The sequence below is a fragment of the Aulonocara sp. 'chitande type north' Nkhata Bay genome, linkage group LG15 (genome assembly GCF_057382095.1).
Source record: "Aulonocara sp. 'chitande type north' Nkhata Bay isolate Kocher_YH1m ecotype deep benthic linkage group LG15, A_spYH_male_GT1.1, whole genome shotgun sequence".
NCBI classification, from domain to species: Eukaryota; Metazoa; Chordata; class Actinopteri; order Cichliformes; family Cichlidae; genus Aulonocara; species Aulonocara sp. 'chitande type north' Nkhata Bay.
The window spans coordinates 34,402,811-34,422,183 of record NC_141358.1 but is presented as its reverse complement, the minus strand read 5'-3'; the positions used below and the strand labels follow the sequence as shown (position 1 = coordinate 34,422,183).

Genomic DNA, 19,373 nt, shown 5'->3' with positions numbered 1-19,373 from the left:
GAGCTCATTGACTGACCCTCTGGGCAGGTCAGGTGTTAATGGGAAGACCTGGTTAAAAATTGCACTACTGTGTTCAGTTATACACCGTTTTGTGATCACTGTTGTTGATATATTTGTGTGGGCTGAGATTTTACTTTCAAAGAAAACACAGTAATGATCAGACACGCCCACATCAGACACAGTAACCTTTGAAATGCTCAGGCCTTTGGAGATCAGTAGGTCAAGAGTGTGTCCTCTATTATGTGTGGCCTCTGTTACATGCTGAGTCAGCCCAAAGTTGCCCAGAGTGTTACTCAGGTCTTTAGTCCCTTTGTCCTGAGGGTTGTCCACATGAATGTTAAAATCCCCAGCAATAATTACACAGTCAAAATCAACACAGATCACAGACAGCAGTTCACTGAGGTCATTAAAAAAGTCTGTGCAGTATTTGGGAGGCCTGTAAACATTAAGAAACACAACTTTGGATGGGGCCTTCAGCTGTAAAGCCACATATTCAAAAGACTGAAAACTTCCAGGAGATAGCTGCTTACATTGAAATGATTCATTAAATAAGACAGCAACCCCTCCTCCTCTCCTGCTCGCCCTGACCTCACTGATAAAACTGTAGTTAGGAGGGGTCGTCTCGATGAGAACAGCTCCACTGTTACTTTGGTCCAACCAAGTTTCAGTTAAAAACATAAAATCAAGGCTGTGCTCAGTGATTAAATCATTAATTAAAAATGTTTTCCCAGCTAGAGATCTAATGTTTAATAAAGCCAACTTAAGTGTTTTAGAGGTATTACTTGTCCCCTCATGTTTGGGAGCAGTCTGTGGCACACAAGGTATGTTTACTATGTTTAAAGATCTTTTAGAGTGCAGCTCTCTGTGTTTTGACCAGGCCACATGTCTCCTGTCACCTAAAAGTACAGAAATTTTAAAACCTTCTAGTAAACAGGGTCCCAGCTTCTCCTGGGAAAAGTCACCACTGCCATAATCCTCACAGCCCGGACCCTTCACACATCACGCATCAGACTGCGGAGACAGGGCATGAAGAGGAACTAAGGGGGGCGAGGCTGGGCAATGTGACTTCGATTGCTCTGTTGAGGGTGGGGCTCGATGGCGAACCTTTGGCCGCTCTGGTGGGGGGTTTATGGGGGACAAAAAGGGATTGGGACGGGGGGTAGATCTGAGCCCAGCATTGACCCGCTCCATCATCTCCTCAGTGAATTTCAGGTGTGGGTTTTGGTTGAATTTGCCTGACAGTTGCCACAAGACACAAATTTAATTTCTGAAAGTACTGTATGAAACCTCATCTGACTGAACCCTTCCTTATTTACACTGCAATAGGCCTGAACTGCTGGGGGCTTTCCACGATACACAGTTTCTTGTTTATTCACCTCTTTTCACTCTCTAATACTAAGAGTGGTGGTTTATACACCACTTCACATTTAATCATTAGTTACTACTAATCTCTGGATATCTTCCACAGTGTGTCCTTTGTCAAATCTCCCTCTCTTTGCCCCCAACCAGTCATGGCAGATGGCTGAGTATAGTTCTACAAAGTTTCTTCTTGTTTAAAGGGACCTTTTCCCTTCTTGTTCATAGCGTGTCATATGACTACTGCACTTTTTGTGTATTATTGTCTGTGTGTGTCAAGTTATGAAGAAATCTTAAGATGAAATCCTGAACCTTTCACACAACTTCCAGTTTTAATTTCACTCCTTTAAGAAAGGAAAACTGATGCCAACTTGGGGCCTACTTGCATATAGTGAAATACGTCAGGATATGCAATGCATTTTGCATCACTGACATCTAACTTCAATTTAAACGCACCCTTACTAGGTATGTACAAGGTATGTAATATGAACCACATAGTCTTAAGGAGACAACAGAGCACATTAACCAGATGCTTGCATGCAAACTTAGTATCAATTTAAACTATATTAGTAATAAATGAATGCCTAAAAGCTCCATCTTTTTTGGTTTACAGTGAATAGTAATTTAAAAAAGATAAAGTTAAATGCAATGCTTCAATCAGCCATTAACACTGACCGTAGAGTTGGTGTGCCGACATCCAGCATAAGAACAGAGTAAGTCATCTTTAAGATTACTGAGATAATTATTACTATTAGTGGCTAGAGAGGGTTTTCAATTATTTATAACTGGTTTTATAAACGAATGTATTTAGCAAAATGTAAGAGCAAAAATAATAGTGAGGGGTTATTATTTATTTTTTACCCAATTGTCCACTTTGAATACATAATGATTATGCTTCTATACTTTTCAAACTGTATTTCTAGATCTCAGTGAATATTATGATGAGAAGCTACAATGTTTAAGGTCCAGTTTATAATTAAAAAAAAAGGTATTCTTTAGTTCATAGCAAGTACAAGCATTTATAAGAGTTTATAATACAGTCCTTCCGACCTCTGCTATCAACACAATGCAAACATTGTATAGAAATTTTTGTTGTTGTTCTCTGACTTGGAGAGAAATCTGGATCTAATGAACTATCCCTTCTATTTATTTGACTTCACACATCTGCTCAAACAGCCAAAAACGCAGACCAGATATTGTTTATTGATGGACAGAACCATCTGCACTGCTAAGAGCTTTGTTATCTCCCCTAAAACCAAGGTTCGTAGGGGCCTCTGGAACAACAATAAAAGTAGGGTGAATCCCCCTCTTTTTGAAATACATAACAGTGCAGTTACCACTGAGCTTTGGCACCATGCTGCTGCATTCCACTGGATCAGCTGGGATGTAGACAGTGATACAGCAGAGCCTCTTATTCATTTAACTGAAGTACAGGGGCTGTATGTTTTCTGAATTTGAAAATAATAAGTGAAGATTATAGAAATGATAGCAAACTAGTTATTATAATCATTAGTATACAATGATGATTGTATGATCCACTCAGCAATGTGAGGAATAAAATTAACTTTTCAAATAACTAACTGCCATGAAGTTTTTCTCTTCAATGGACTGTGTCCAACATAATTGCAGAAAGCTTTGCAGTTAGGCATAGTTTTGTCTACATGTACATTTGAATGGGAGAAGCAGATATTTAATGCAGTTAGAAACAAATTCATATATTTACACTTTCCACCAGATACATAACCACAGTGGTTTTCTTGACTCAATTCTTTTCCATGTGTTGGCCATTATATCATCTATAACTTTAGGAGAGACTTTGCAAAATATTACCTAATGTGCATACATTTCTGAAACGGTAAATGTATTGTTGGCCATTTTATTAAGATAATACCACTCTTTTATTAACCCTAATCCGTAATCAGTAATCTCTTGAGATAAAGAAATACTTTGTGCAAATATCCACTGTCTTTGGATTTGAACCCAGTACACTCTTGCTTCCCAGAGGCAGTAAAACTCCGTAGGGGGGTTGGGTGGGAGCCCAGTGGTGAATATAGAGAAACTCCAGGGGCCTGCTGAGAGGCCCTGAGTAGGAGCAACTTAACAGAGGCCCGCTCATGGCTGAAGAGATGGGATTGCCCAGGACCCTGGGAACAGGGACAGGTATAGGGTCAGGCTCAGTCTTTTTTGGTGCAACAGTCTCTGAGGATGTCCCAAGTAGCAACAGTCTTTAGAAAGAGAAGTTATGCGAAGCTAAATACAGTTTCTGAGCTGGGACCACAAATTATGGTCTCTTGGTCCTCCTGTCCTGGCTCACCTCTTCCTGTCTTTCTCTTCCTTTTTGCTTGCGCTCTCTCTCTCTCTCTCTCTCTCTCTCTCTCTCTCTCTCTCTCTCTCTCCCTCCTCTACTCTGTCTATTTGTACATGTGTGCGAGTTGACCTCATCCCTGTGTTTCAGGAGAGGAACTAGGGTTCCTGCTCTTTGGTTCCACATCTGGTAGTAAAGAACTCACCTATCCCTGTTTTGATCTTATGTTAAGTTTAGGTTCTCTGAGTGGTTTATGTTAGGTTGTTTATTCCTTGCTGTCAGTAATTATGTGTACCTCCCTCAGTGTCTAGCCTTGTCTTATGTTTTGTGAATCTTGTCTCTGTTTCATTCGTTCAGTCCCTAGTGTTAAGCTTGCGTGTCTTGAGTTTATTCTGTGTGTTTCCTGTCTTATTTTGATAGTCCCTGTCCTGTGTGCAGTGTGTCTGGTTAACAAATCAGAGTCTTGTTAGCTCTGATTTGTCCCAGCTGTGTTTCCCTCCTGTCTCCCATTCCTTGATTGCTTCCTCTGTGTATTTAAGCCTTGTTTTTCCATTGGTCTGTATTGTGATCTACCTCATCCCATACTGTGTGTTCTGTTTAGTTATTTTTGTTGTGTTTAGTAATAAAGCTGTGTTGAGTGCACTTTTTAGCCTCCGTGAGTCGTGCTGTCCTCTGTGCAGATTGTCTGGAGGCTAGTGAGCTGAACTTGTATCTGGTGAGAGAGATTCTAAAAGGAAATGAGGATCCACTTTTGTTTTTTTTTATCTGGAACCCTGGATCGCACTACTCTTTTGCTTGAACCATTTCAATATTTGTGTGTTTGTAAATAAACTTGTTGAACTTTTAGTTTGAAGTCATGTGTTTTAATTCAATCCATCTGAGCTGTTATGATGGAAAAATCCAGCCAAGAAATGGACTCAGTGAACTTGGAACCATTGCGTTGTGGACGGTCTATCCAGGAAGCTCAACTTAGAAGACATGAGCAGATCACCACTATTTTCAGATCCTCTCGAGAGAACCTTACCCACATCAGAAGTCTCTCTAGGTAGGACAGAGAGGAGTTGGTGCTTCTTACAGTGCTAAAATTGCCTTTTTGGTAAAACTGCTGTAGAGATAAGCACTAAGATGGGGACAGGTGGTATTAAAGACTAATCCAAATATTTCTTTTGTGCACTTATTGCCAATTTCAAAAATGTGTTTCATAAAGGCTTGAACCCTGACACAGCCACTCTTCACATTGAAACGAGCTAAGAGGAGTCTAAGACGCCTGGAAAGAAAGCAACTGGACTTCTTTAAGTTTCTTGAAAATGTTTTACCTCTAATCCAAGAAGCTTCTTCAGTTTTAAAACCACATGGTGGTTACTCCCTGGTATTTAAAGCCTAGTAGCTGTTGTCCCGAAAGAGGGACCCACTATTAATCGTGTGACACATGAGCTAGGTTGTGAAAAAGGGTTATTATCATTAGAGGTTTCAGGGGAAACCATTTTGAGACTTTGCCTCACCCTATCATGTGATCTACTGAGGCCACTTGACTCAAGATGTGAGCAGTGTTTGAGGTGTCTGGGAGGGGATCTCAAAACTGCATTGTAAGTGGCAGACTGTTGGTGTCATAAGCCACCCCCTCTGTTCAAATGTCATCCACCTTTGAACAGAGGGGGTGGACATAAATTGCCTGTTTCACTCATCTTGCAAACTATCTGTGTTCTCTGACCAAAATGTGAACATTATCATTCTCCAAAGAGTCACATTTATCTTTTAGGTGCATCTGTACTACTGAGTCCTGTTACAAGACTTGTTATAGGTGACCCCAATAGGTTACATAAAGGGTGAGGCAAGGTCTCACAATGGTTTCACCTGAAGCCATTGTTGACAATGACCCATGCCTTTCTTCACACCCTTCTCAGAATCTTTTCAGACGAAAGCTGAAACATCGTCAAGAAATTTAAAGAAGTCCAGTTGCTTTCTTTCGAAGCTCCTTAGATTATCATGACCTGGATAACTGAGAACCTGCACACACAAGTTAAGAGAAGTGTGACAGATTTTTCTGTGGATTTCTGGATACAGTCTGGGATGAAAAGGCCCTCCAAGGCACATTTCTTCATAGTTTGTATGATAAATTAAAGGCTTAACTAGATTTCCCTTACTCACTAGATAGGTTAATTTCTATGTGTATCAGATCAGATGACCACATTCAGGAGCATCTGAGAACATGAAACTACAACTTCAATGGTCAGGAACAGGAAAGCAGTCAGCAGGACTGACTGTATTCCTGTTTTGGAGGAGTGGACCTAAAAGACAGAAGTGAAAGTGAGTCAAGAGAGAGTGATGTACAGTCTATGGCTACGTTCACACTGCAGGTCTTAATGCTCAATTCCGATTTTTTGATCAAATCCGATTTTTTTGTCTGCTCGTTCACACTACAAATAAAATGCGACAGCAAACGCTCTCTAGTGTGAACGCTCAAAGCGGCCCGCATGCGCAAAAGAAGACGTCATACACAACGCGCTCTGTTTAGACCCAGAACAAACTATATTGTTTGACTGATGGCCTTAATATAAAGACTTCGGACTTCATGTTTCCCGATTTTTGCTTTAAGTTATTTTGTTATTTACATAATAATGTAGATAACCTAATAATGATCCTTATTGCTGTTTTAGAGGAGCGGTGCTTCAAAGGATAGTTGCAGATTTCTGTCAGAACCTGCAGGTTATGCAGTACAAATAAAATGTTAACGTTTCTCCAACGTTGTCTTCCCAGCAGTTTCACCGGATGGCCAGGAAGCGTTCGCGATGTCGTCTCGGGTGCTGATAATTGGCGTCTGTCTTGTGTCAGTGACGTAAAAGACGGATTTAATGCGACTTGACCATTCACACAGCAGTCGCTTTCTGAGACATCGGATATGTATCGGATTCAGTACCACATACGAAAGTGACCCAGATCGGATTTGAAAATATCGGATTTGTGCCGTTCACACTGTCACACCATGATCGGATATGGGTCGCATAGGGTCAAAAAAATCGGATTTGATGCGCTTTCGCCTGCAGTGTGAACGTAGCCTATGTAGCTTGGCCGGGCCCATTTCTCACCTCTCTATCTTGCCCAACTTGCCAACCCTTGCTGATTCATTTTGATCTGCTCCTTGGGGCCACCTTGTCAACTAGCAGACTCTATTGTCTAACAAAGCCTGAATGAGAGGCCATGGAAAACAATACAACTGCCTGTATTGTAGCTGGAATAATTGAAACATATTCTGGTCCTGTAGATGCTCGATTATTTTTTTTTTGTTGAAAAGAAACACAAGCCTCTTTGTCCCTGTACAGACTTCCATGGTTTCAACAAAATAACTGTCAAGAACAAATATCCTTTATCTTCTTTCTTCATCTTTTGAATTGTTACAGGGAGCCATCATCTTCTCATTGGACCATTAAAATGCCTACCATTTGGTGAGAATAAACCAGGGGAAGAAGTGGAAATCAGCGTTCAACACTCACTTGGACTTCTTAGGATATTTTGTAATGTCCTTTGGTCTAAATAAAACACCAACTGTTTTCCAGGCCCTTGTAAACAAAATCCTCCAAGACTTCATTTCATCTTTGTTTATTCTGATGCAGCTTCATCTTCTCATGATCCCCCCACAAACAAGAATTCTGCATCCATCAGGTGCGCCAAAGTCTCCTTGAAAGTAAACTCCTTAAAGTGAGTTTAAATCAATGTGAGTTCCACATTGATTCAGTATTATTCCTCTGGTTCCTTGTCAAGAAGGGACAGACTGACCTGACCAAAGTTAAAGAAGTAGTAGACTAGCCTATTCTTCCTAATTGTAAGCAGCTCCTACGGTTCCTTGGTTTTGCTAAAGAATATTAATTCAAGACTTAAGGAAGATACCCTTACTGTTTACTAACCTGAAGACCCAGACACAGTAACAGACCAGCTAATTTCTTTTATATTCTTTCCAAGTTCAGGTCTTAGATAATACATTGAGCCCATACTGCCACATCACCCAGAAAAAAAAAAGTTTCTGTGGCCATGTAGATCTTCACCCATTAAAATGGCTCTTACCAAATCTACTGTTCGTTTGGCTCCAAGGTAGCCCATATCTGATGAAGGCATCTAAGTGCTGTGGTTCTTAACCCCTCAGGTAGCATAACTTGATGTAAGATGTTAGGACTACCTTACCGGAAGTAACGAGGTAAGTATAGGTACCTCCAGCCTAAGGCTGGGAGATGGAATTTTACTTTAAGAGTACTCAGAGTGATTAGCACTTTAAGAGTCCAACTACTGCATTGATAGCAGTTTGTAATGTCTGCTTTTGCCTTAGTGCCTCTGAAAATGAATGGGCAATGGGAAGGCCATCCACTTACTCCTGCTTGAAACAGTCGGGAATGGCTATGGACTGGTGAGTGAGGGATTTAACTAAGGTCTACCCAGAAGTGGTGGCTCCAACAATAGCTACAGCTAATGTTCATGATGTTACATTGTGAACTGCCAGATTCTCTTGCCTTCCTTCTTGGCTGCGTAATCATTCTATGGAATACCATAAGGATAGCAAGAGACTGCATTGGCATCCAGATTTTGTTTTTCTTTGTACTGAATGATTAGGTGAAAAAACTGGACAACCACTTATACCCTGTTGTATCAAGATTTGTGGATGTCAAAATGTACATAAGTATGTTGCTGTCAATCAATACCGTGAAGTCTGTAACCTAATACGTAGTCAGATAATGTTTCTGTGACTGCTGACTTAATGGCCAAGAACTCGAACCTATGAGCTGGGTACTACCTTACACTCTCTCACTCTTTGAACGCCTATGACTTGCAAAAGATGACTGACCATCTTGTACCTGATACAATTGAGTTTCTAGGGCAGTGGTACTGGCATCCGTATATAATCCGCAAATCCAAAGACTGGAGCTTATTTTAGCTTTGTTATTATCAAAGGCCTCCTGATGTAGGGGTGTCCACTAGTGACCAAATGGCTCCCTTTGGTTGTTATAATCTGAGTTTGCAATTGTCCTTGGTTTGTTATTCAGTTTCCTAAGTGGTGACAAGCTGGAGGCTAGTTCATTAAGTGCTCTGGCAATGATGGTGTACCCATGAATAAACCTCTGGTAATATCCAGCAAATCTTAAAAAGGACTGAAGTTCTATAAGATTTGAGGGGATTGTCCAGGTCTTTAGGACCTCAACTTTCTCGGGGTCAGTTTCCACCCCTCTTTCAGAAACAATATGGCAAGGTATTTTACCGAGTTTTAGGTTCATATGGCCCATGCACATCTTCATCAATATCTTGAAGGTTGAAGGTGTATTTCTCAACCCCTGCGGCATCCCATTAAATTGGGCAAACAAATAAAGTCTTTGTCATGATCCTGGGTCTTATGACCCAGCGCTTTCGGGGGTTTTTTTTTTTGTCACTTTGTGTTTTGGTTTGAGTCCACCTTGTTAGTTTAAAGTTTAGTCTTAGTCCCTAGGTTGTTATGTTTAGCTTTTGATTGTTAGATCTCCCCATGTCTTTGGTCCTGTGTCTTCCTCTGTGTATCTGTGTTCATATAGCTCTGAGTTCCTGTGCCTTGTGTTTGATTCCATGTTTCCCCAGCCCGTTATCTCTGTGCCCTCTCCCCCCCCCTCCTCTCCGCATCTCTGTGTTCTTCCTGTGTTACATTTAAGGTCAGTATGGGTCAGTATTTTCAGTGTCCTCCCTGCCTTGTTATGCGTAATTGTCCTCAGCTATGCTCCCCGTGTGTTCCCACATCCCTCATTACCTTTTGTGTACTTATGTCAGAATCTCCCTCTGTTCTGTGTCGCGTCGTCCCTCAGTGTTGTGTGCATTTCCCCATGCCGCCTTGTGAGTTAGTTTTAGTTCTTCCCAGTGTAGTTTCATATCGCCCTTTGCCTTTCTGTTAATAAAGTCGTGTTTTGAGTTTAACCTCCGGTTTACAAGTCCAGCGTTTGGGTCCAATCCTGGCTGCCTCCACAGCACATCATGACAGTCTTAGGGTTGTCTGCTTCCTCTATTTCGGCCTGATAGTAACTGCACCTGAGGTCTAGAACAAAGAACCACAAAACCGACAAGAGCAATTTTGGAAGAGCGTAGGCATCCTTTATGGTTTGCAGATTAAGCTTTATGTAGGCTACACAAAGACGAACAGAACTATTCTTTGTGCCAACAGCAACAATGGGGACTCAGACTCTTGTATGACATCAGAATGAAGGCGTTCCGGTAAGTGTTGTCTCGCACCATCCACATCACTGAGCTTGATAGTGTTTGACTTTGTCACTATGTTTTCTAACAGTTTGTTTTTTGTATAGCACTTGCACTATATCACTAACATTAACATATTTTTCTAATGTTGTTTTGGGGGGTATGATAATTTCATGATTGATTCGTCATTTCTTAATACAACAGGGAGGTGACATAGCCATAGGCATCGTAAAGTGACTGCAATCACTGAAACCATTAAGCCATGGCTGTTCAAGGACAACAGCTCTTTAAGTTTCTTTTTCGTATCTCAAGTGTTTTCAGAACTGCCTGATGTCAATTCAATAAAGGCTGAAAGGGTGGGAGCTTCTGGTAGTCAGAATAGAGGACATCGAGTGTGTGTTTATGAGTGCCTGCTCATGGCTTGCAGAGTGGAGGTGGGAAATAGCCAAGGCCAAAGTGTAAATTTCAATATAAGAGCATACAAACTCTTTAGAAAACGTGATGGTAAGCTCAATATATCATAAATAGGGGACAGACTGATAACAAGCAACCTCCACTTCAAGTAGATCATTTGATTGGTCAGATCTGCAAGATGTTCTTCATAAAAGGACTGGAGTAGAGATGTGACTTGTGTCCATAAGACAGTTTGTCTCTCTCCCTGCAATATTTACTTGCACTGTGGTTTTAGTCTGTCTGTCTCTCTTCACCCCTATCATTTCTTGAAGACAAATGATAGGGGCCATTATATGTAAGTTTTACTTTGCTCAACAGAGCTCTGACTCTTTTGTCAGCCTGGCTACAGTGCTGAAGACAAACTTAGGGCTGTTTTCATTTTCTTCAATCACTGATAAATAGTAAGATGTTCGAGCTTTACAGAGGGCTTTTTATGGAGCAATAAAGTATTTTTCAAGGATAGATGAAGATTTTCTAAATTAGCCAGATGCCATTTCCTCTCCAGTTAATGAGTTACATGTGATAATGTAATACTGATAACAAGATAATTAACATCTGTGGCAGTAGAGACGTTAGGGTTTTTTGGATGGGGTCTGGGGGGATAACTGGAGAAGAGAAACACATAGAGGTGTGTGAGACTGCAACTCTGCTTCCTGGTTTCAACACTGGATAGTCACATTTTGGGGGATGGACCAGATTTCTAGAAATCTAGAAAGCCAGGATACACGTCCATGCATCAGGAATGAAATCCAGTGTAAAATCTGTGTAAATCATTGTAAAATTCAAATCAAACATGTAGCTTATCAAGAATGAGACTTCCATCCCAGATTTGTCGAAGCACAGGTTAACAACGGCCAACATGGTGCTGGTGGGAACTGTGCTACTTGGCTGGAGACGAAAGAAGAGGAAAGAATGCTAAGAGTCAGCTGGAGAAGAAAGGCAGGAGTATGAAGGTCAGGAGTAGGGAGTTTAACCCTGTAAGACCCAACCCATCAAAATAAGCCAGAAAATTCTGATTTTTGGGAACTGAGATATTTATTAACCCTTCTAAAAAAATCCACATTTATTTTTTGCTATATCATGTTGGGGTTTTTTTGTTCACAACATTTTGACGTTATGGCAAGTATTGATCATACTGATTAGATAGAGGTCTCAGAAACTCATGCTTCAAATATGACAAAGGGCATTATAGGGTTAAATATAGGGACTATTACTAAACAGAATGAGCTGGCTGATATGATGTAGAGAAGGATGGTAGATATACAATATTATTTGTTCAGGAACCAGGTGGAAGCAAAGCAAGGCCTGGATTACTGGAGGTGGATTCAAGCTGTTCTACCATGTAGACAGGAAATGAAAGTAGAGAGTAGATTTACCCTTGAAGGAAGAGTATATGAATGGTGTTGTGGATGGAGCAAAGTGTCAGGATCACAAATTTGAAAGTGGGTGATGTTGAATGTTGTCAGTGACACACATGCCAGTTAGAAGAGAAAGCCTTATTCTGAAATAAGTTGGATTAAGTGGTAGAGAGTTTCCCTCTGGGGGACAGAACAGACAAGTAGGGGAAGGAAACAGAAGTGTTGCATGGGTAGGTGTTAAGGAGAAATATGTAGAAGGATAGATGTTGTGGATTTTGTGTGAGGACTATAGCGTAACATATAAGAGTGAAGGAAGTCTTAATCTGAATCAGAATACTATTAATCCCTAAAAAAAACTACGTGGGTAACAGTTGCTCCAAGACTGTAACAGTAACCGACTAAACTATTAAGACCAGCGGTCCCCAACCTGCATCACAGACCGGTTTATGTCCAACAATATTTTCACGGACCGGCCTTTAAGGCTTCGTGGATGAATACAACAAAATAACCAGTACCGGTACCAAAAAAGAAGATTTATTCATAACACACGGGAGGGAAAAGAGCCAGGGAAACCGAGTTAATAAGAAAAACGATTAAAAAAATAACAATAAAAACTGATAAAAACCCTGAAAACCATAAATTTCACACCCGAGCCTCAACTCTCACGGCCCAGTACCAAACGACTCACGGACCAATACGTCCATGGCCCGGCGGTTGGAGACCACTGATTTAAACAATACAATATGTTACAGATTTGACAAATTTAAGAAACAGCACTAATATATACAAATCACTCAGTTATAAATATCAAGAATTAACAGAGGTGAGTATAAATAAATATCAAGTAAATAAATATCAGATGAATTATACAGAAATCTTACCCAGAAGGTGCAATCTGAAAGAAATAAGAGATTGAGAAGTGGTGTCAGCAAGGCTGCATCTGATGGCAGTCTGTAGGAGCTTTAGGAATTAAGACGTGATTGCAGGGAGTTTGATAAAGAGATCTTGTGAGCCAGTGGGATACTGTTTACTGAAAAGTCAAGGTGTATAACAAGAAATTGTATGTGAGCAAACTGTTGTTTTCGAGTTCTTGAATTGTAGACTGGAATGTTAACATTAAATTAGTAGTCTAATGGGAAATTTGTTATATTTTGGATTTTGTCATATTCATTTGCTTTTTAAAAGTTCATTTTTGCTCATTTGGAGAAATTTTAACCTGGTACTCGTATAATAACCTAATTTGAAGGGATTGCATACATGCAACCACTGGTTCTTTTTCCTTGGAATATAGAAGGCACGGAAAATTGTGGTTCCCATAAGTGTGTCTGTGTGTGTGCATGCATGTTTGCTTCCCTGTTACTCATCTACTGCATGTGCCAAACAATACTAGGAAATAGGTGTACAGAGGCAGGAAGGATAAAAGAGCAGATATTTCTCCTGTCTGGTCAATGACTCATTATGGTAGCAATACAGCGAGAGAAACACACAGAGAAAGGAAAAGACACACACAGAAAGACACACAGAAAAAGGCTCAGAGGCTAACTGAGAAAAGCACCAAGACAGCTATAGTGTTTCCACAGGGGTACTCTGATCTGGGTTCATCCTGCTTTCAGCTGTAACAATCCCAAACATATAAACACAAAGAGCGTGGGGCCCTCCACGTATCCTACTGAACATAGCTCAGTTATGAAATTACCACTCAGGTAGGAGAGGAGTTCCCACAAGTATTAACACAGCTAATATTTTCATGGAAGAAAGTATTATTTTTCATTTACACAATATGAACATTATCTCATGTTTTATTAAGCTGTATCCTCTGCTGTCCTCAGCTTGCAAGTTTCCAATGCACAGTATGTTTGCCAAAAATGATTATTAGGTCAGTCAACAGAAAATATTACATGCTGACTTCTTTTTTTCTTTGTGTCTTTTTTATTCTCTTCTTTTTAATTACAAAAAATTCCAATTTAAGGCTTCTCTTATTTGTTTTGCAAGTTTTGCTTTGTGTTTTCTTCCGATCAAAACCAAACCCACAGAACATATAAACTTTTTTTCATATATTTAAAAAAAGCTAAATTGCGTGAAGTGTATGAAGCCAGCTCCCTGAGTACCTTCGTCCCTGTTGTGACAGGCCACCTCAACTGCCTTTTGGTTTTGGACTGCTAGAGTGATGGCAGTTTCAAAGGCCTCAGCTGTGAACAACTTGTAGTATTTGTGTTTTAACTTTTAAGTCTGTTTTAAATCTTTTCAAATCTTTTTTGGTTGTGAGATATGGCTTTTGTTTCTAGATCTTAAGTATGTTTTGGTTTCCTTGTGCTTATGATTTTCTTCTGAGCTATGTTAGTTCCCTACTGTATTTTATGTCTCTAGTTTAGTCATAAAATGTGACGTGTCACAGAGGTGGATCCAGAAAATTAGACCAGTGAAATGTTTATTTACAGTGGAAATCATTCACAGATAAACTCTGAAATATCTATCTGCTTGGTTTCTGCAAATCCGATCTGAACTCAAGAAGTAGCTCATTTCGTCAGTAGCCACTTTTTTCCTGTTTCAAAATCAAACACCAGTTTGTGAGAAGATTATCTTCTTTTTTTAATAAGCAGATAAAGTTTTACATTGGAACTGGCTAATTTGTCAATTGTTTGTTACAAATGTTCGTATTTTAATATTCAAAAATGTTTTTGCCCAAAACATATGTGCATTATATGTCAGTAAAAATACTATGCAAATATTGCTGTCCTTGAATGCTGAGTAAGCACTGACAAAGCACTGATTGTATCTCTTGTACTTTATCAACGCAGTATCTAAAAACTTTGCACCGTAGTGGTTAAAATCTCATTCTAATAAGAGTTAAAAGCGCATTCGGTTATTAGGTTTATAGGATTATTGAATTATGGTTAACGGTTGGTAGAATTTTTTTTTAAACATTATCTGTCAATTACATCTGCCACCCTTCTCCAAATCTGTGCCCCTACCTGGCCCCCCCAACAAAAATTTTCTAGACACGCCACTGGCGCTAACACACTAGTTCCCACCCATGTAATTGAGCATTGCATGGCACATCCAACATACTGTTTTACTTTAGTCCATGACTCGCTTACCTTCAGGGTCATACGTCACATGAAAACCAAAATAATTCCAAACGCCAGATCTGAATGATCTGAATGTTGCAAGGAGAGCTTAACTTCTGTCTCGCTAGCTTGCCCTGCGCTCTTCCTTCTGACGATGCTGTCTGTGTTGAGCGCTCAGTGAATCTGCACTCGACTACTCCGCCTAGGCTGCACTGTCGAGCCTAGGCGGAGTAGTCGAACGCAGAGTCATTTAGACAGCTGTTAGCACATGATTCTCCTTATATGTTTAATATGCTGCTGAGAATATAGCCCAGAAGAAGCGGATAGTATAGCTTTTATTTTGGAAAGAGACATTTCTCTGTAATAAACTCTCTTTTCCAAAGATGAGTGATTCCTCAATCAGATACAGGGCTCGCAAAATCGCTAGCCCGACGTCCCGGGGCTAGCGATTTTTTTCAGTCGGGCTACCAAAAGCTATCTCTGCCCTGCCCGTCAGGCTATTGTAGGAAGGAAAAATATGTCAATGCTTTTGCATTCTTTCAGAAATGTAGCTGGGTAATTATGTCATTGGCATCGGTGAGCCACTGTCAATATGTGACATATTGCAATCGCGTTTGAATTTGCGCTTGTTTTTTTGCTTTCACTTTGCAATTGCGCGAACTGTGTATAGCGACAGCACTGATCTGTGAGTGATGATAATTTGTGCACCAATTCCTCTGACATCGTCTTATTAATCGTTAGCTTACTATGCAAACATGACAAGTGAAATCTCCCGCAGCAAGCTTAAACATGTGAGAGGTTGATCGCAGAGAATCGCTGAGCTTATGTGAGTGCGTGTGTAAAAGCAGCAGGATATATATTTGACTACGATGACCTGGATGACTGAGAACCTTCACAGACAGATATATATTTTAGTTCTGCTGAGCCAAATAAGACAGGTCAGGGTGAAGAAGTGACAGCCAAAGAAAAGCTTACCACAAAACGGAGAAGTTATGACAAATCAGACTATAAGGCAAAAAGAAAGTGCAGCTTTATGGTTTCATGGACAAAATAATTTCTGTGGCTGCAATATGACGAGCTAAATAACCAGGGCTGCACATAAGTGGTCCGCAGGTGCGCATTCGCTGTCAAAATAAAAAACACACACAAGGGTTAGGGTTAAATTTAAAAACTGTACTTTTGAGTTAAAATATATATTTATAATTTTAATAAATGACAAATTAAAAAGGCATGAACATTTTTTTGTATCGAAAAAATATCGAATCGTGACACCAAAGTATCGAACCGAACCGAACCGTGAATTTTGTGTATCGTTGCACCCCTAATATGTATATATATATATATACACACACATGTATATACACATATGTATATGTGTGTATGTATATATGTATGTGTATATATATATATATATATATATATATATATATATATATATATATATATATGTATATATACATGTGTGTGTGTATATATATATATATATATATATATATATGTGTGTGTGTGTGTGTGTGTGTGTGTGTGTGTGTGTGTGTGTGTATGTATGTGTGTGTATATACACACACAGATTGTACAGACCTATAGAAAGTGATACACTATGAGGAGACACAGAGAAAAGGAAGCGGAAAGGAATAAAACCCAAGGTATGCCAGGACCATAAGAGCCACGTGTACCTTGTTCCAGCTCACTCTGACTCAGTTAGAAAAGAGAAACAGTTCCCAGTATCCCGCTAAATTATCTCTGCTTGACATTCAGTTCAGTCCTGTCATAGCAGTTGGTAGAGAAGCTCCAAGTGCTGGGAATAGACTTGAACATCTTCCTGGACCAGGCTTCCAGACAGTAACACTGTCACAAGGCAGAATTAGAAGCACCACAGGATCCAGGAATGTCCCAGGCTGTGTACTGAACTTATTGTTCAAGATAATGAAACAAGATTATTCTGCATATTTTAACACCAATTATTTCCTGGAGTTTACTCATACAGTAGTTTGGGGCTTATCAATCTAGATCCAAGAGCATACAGAAGAGAGGTGGAGCGGCTGGCAGTCTGAAACACAACACACAGTCTTACTCTGAACCTTACCAAAATGTGGACATGGTTATGGTTTTAGAAAGGCTATCCCCAGTTATGTTTCACTTATTGTCAGTTATCTTACTATAAGTGAATCTGTGGTACACAGGGTAAAAAAAAAAGTCCACCAAATATTAAATGATCACTTTATGGCCCACAGTTAACATGCAGGAAGCCACTGCAGTGTTGTTCTTAAACATAGGTGTGATCACCTATACAATACTGCCACATAAGTGCTGCTATAGGAAGAGAAGAAGTCAAGATTGGGGGGGGACGACTTTGGACAAAGACACTCAGCAAAGTCTTGGCTTCCATTCTCTTTCTGTAAACTGTGGAGGACCAGAAGAGTCACATGTACAAATTAATAATAATTTTGTACTTCAATAATTAATATAAAAGTAAAAATGTGCATTAGCAAATTTCATTTACGAATTCATTTTTTAAATTTGATTAGACATTACTAAAGCAAGTCATTATTTTTTAATTTAATGGAAAATAAAAAGAGTGATTATAAATCAATATTTCTAAATGAATTGATAATAAATGATTCAAATCTAAAATGGATGTTACATTAAAAACTACTAAACCACTACTAAATCTCCATTTGCACTATTGCCTATTTGCACTACTCTGCCTGGTTTACACTCAATGTCACTTACCCATTATATTGTATATTATATAGCTTTCTTGTTATATGTAAAATTGTATTTATTTAAATTTTTACTTTTTAATTATTTTACTTGCATTTTTTAATCACTTTTATATTTAAATATATTTAAATGTTCATTTGCTATTTATCTAGGGATTGAAGAGTAACGCAATTTCTATTCTCCGTATGTCCTGTACATGTGGCAGAATCGACAAATAAAGTTGACTTTGACTTTGACTTTGAAAAAGAATTAAAATCGTATTCCAAATTTAAAAGGACATCTTTAGTCTTTAAAAATACTATTTAAAAAAAAGAAGTAAATGCAAAAATCTAATTATGAATACTGATTTATTTTTGAAAATAAAAAATAATTCTTCTACTCAATTTCAAATCCATTTGCTCACTGCATTTACGTTTCCTGTTAGCTAATCCCATAGCTAATACATTAACTAGTAAGTCTAATACATTAGCTATGGGATTAAGTAGAATATTAGCTAATGTATTAGCTTCGGGATTAACTGTGAGATTAGCTGTAAAATTAGTTAACAGATTAACTATTGTATTGACCATCCTGTTTAGAATTACCATGACTGTTTTTGTGAAATGTAAAATTGCCACTTCAGTGCAGCATAATGACCTCTCTGATTGGACAAAAGGCACAGGCTGGATGCCTGAATTTTTCTATACTGCTGTTTGTGCCAATAGATTTGCACTTCTAAGAAGTGTATATGAAGAACATTTGGCTTGATATTCAGACCACAGATGTATTAAGAAGATTTCCCTCACCACTGCAGCTGTACTTCTCCTTTCATCTGGTAATTTTTCTCTACCATCCACAATCTGTCTCAACTCCTTCCTGAAATATTCTGAAATATTCCCAAAATTCCTCCTTCAAATTCCACCATTTATCCTAGCCTCTCCCTTTTGACTGGGTTAAAAACACCACTGCACTTTACAGAAACGGCCAGAGTCATCCCTTTTTTCTGAGGCTGCTGAGGTCTTTCAACATCTGTCAGACAATGCTCACGATTTTCCATGAGTGTGTTGTGGCCAGTGCCATCTTCTATGCTTTTGAATGGTGGGGCAGCAGGTTGAGGATCGCAGATGCCAACAGACTAAATAAACTGATCCGCAAGGCCAGTAATGTTGTGGGGACCGAGCTGGACTCCCTTAGGGTGGTGTCTGAGAGGTGGATGTGGTCCAAGATAAAGACAATGCTGGACAACACCTCCCATCCACTCCATGACGTGCTGGTTAGTCACAGGAGCACGTTCAGTGAGAGACTGAGGTTACCTAAAAGCACCACTGAACGACACAGGAAATCACGTGGACATCTCCCTGTACAACTCCTCCATCTGATACACTGTAAACACTGCAATAGCAACACCCTTTTTGCACATGCGCTCCAGTAAAATAACAATTGACAAAGTTCACAGGTTAGAGTTAAATAGCAATCATATATATTCCACCCCTGTAATATTCTCAACTCTGTAATATTCTTGATATTTATTATCAGTGCTATTTTTTAAATTTGTAAACTCTATAACATATTGTATTATTTAAGTAGTTTAGTCTGATACTGTCCTGGGGCAACTGTAACCCACATAATTTCCTTAGGGATTAATCAATCAATCAATCGATCTTTATTTATAAAGCACTTTTCATACAAAAAAAAAAACTGTAGCACAAAGTGCTTTACATAGTTAAAAGCAGCCCACCCCACCCTCCAACTCACTCCCCGCACTCTCATTAACATAAATGATGTGAATACACACATATCCCCCCCCCCCCCCCCCCCCCCCACACACACACACACACACATACACACACGCGCACACTTAAAGAGTAAAAATTGGGCTGGGCTCGCATGAGCCAAGTGAGGAAACACTATAACAGGGAGCCGTCTGCACCG

The 19,373-nt window shown here is 39.4% G+C and overlaps 2 long non-coding RNA genes across 2 annotated transcripts in view; one reads left to right on the top strand and one right to left on the bottom strand.

Moving 5' to 3' along the window:
• LOC147313477 (uncharacterized) overlaps window positions 1–19,373 on the top strand; it is a 97,065-nt gene that overhangs the window by 7,465 nt on the left and 70,227 nt on the right. Inside the window, exon 2 of the long non-coding RNA XR_015125071.1 lies at window positions 9,828–9,877. This is a non-coding gene — a long non-coding RNA (uncharacterized LOC147313477). The remainder of the gene's footprint in view (window positions 1–9,827; window positions 9,878–19,373) is intronic.
• The window catches only part of LOC147313478 (uncharacterized), a 65,124-nt gene that overhangs the window by 8,888 nt on the left and 36,863 nt on the right, over window positions 1–19,373 (bottom strand). The gene's annotated exons all lie outside the window — the stretch shown is intronic.